The sequence below is a fragment of the Callospermophilus lateralis genome, unplaced genomic scaffold, assembly GCF_048772815.1.
Source record: "Callospermophilus lateralis isolate mCalLat2 unplaced genomic scaffold, mCalLat2.hap1 Scaffold_199, whole genome shotgun sequence".
Classification (NCBI taxonomy): Eukaryota; Metazoa; Chordata; class Mammalia; order Rodentia; family Sciuridae; genus Callospermophilus; species Callospermophilus lateralis.
The window spans coordinates 710,373-711,151 of NW_027512988.1; the positions used below are offsets into that span (position 1 = coordinate 710,373).

The 779-nt window shown below is 36.1% G+C and overlaps 1 non-coding gene across 1 annotated transcript; it reads left to right on the plus strand.

The window, feature by feature from the left end:
* The first annotated feature begins 387 nt into the window (after nucleotides 1-387).
* Nucleotides 388-466, plus strand: Trnav-aac (transfer RNA valine (anticodon AAC)). The gene has a single exon. It is a non-coding gene; the product is annotated as a tRNA-Val (tRNA).
* The last annotated feature ends 313 nt before the right edge of the window (nucleotides 467-779 follow it).

Below are 779 nucleotides of genomic sequence, written 5' to 3' on the forward strand. Positions count from 1 at the left end.
TATTACACTACTGGTGTGACAGCACCATGTACAGCCAGAGGAATAAGAACTTGTGTTCCATTTGTGTACAGTGTGTCAAAATGCATTCTACTTTCATGTATAACTAATTAGAACAAGTTTTAAAAAATAAGAGACCAGTAAAATAAAGGAAGGGGATCAGGGGAACAGTGGGGAAGAAAATGGAAGGTACAGGGGAATTAAACTGATCAAATTATACTGTTTTATTAAGTGTACAAATGAATAAATATAAAAAATTAAAAGATTATAATACATATAGAGAACGGTACATGAAAAAACATGAGGAAGAGCATAAAGTATTTTAATACATGAGGGCTCACAGCCTTCTTCCCTCTGTAGTCCTTTCTTCCTTTTAAATCTTAGTACAGGGACTTAAGGGTGTATTGCTCAGTGGTAGAGCACTAGTCTAACAAGCTAGAGGCTCTGGGTTCAATTCCCAGCACAGTCAAGCTGTCATAGAGTATGTACTTAGGCACTTTTAAAATTATAAGAAACTGAGAGTATGAGAAAATTTTGTCTTGAAAAGCTAATTTAGATAGAGTACCAGCCATGTATCCAATAGGATTTACTTCCACCAGGAAAGTAAGTACATTGGAACTATAGACATGTACCAAATGGGAATTGCTTGGTATAATTTAGTTCAATCCAAGATTTCATCAGAGTTATCAAGTTTCTATTGTAAGTTGCTTAACCCAACAGAGGCAAGGATGCCAAAATGAACTAGAGTGGTATGGCAGCACCTAAGGATTTCAGGGCAGTGG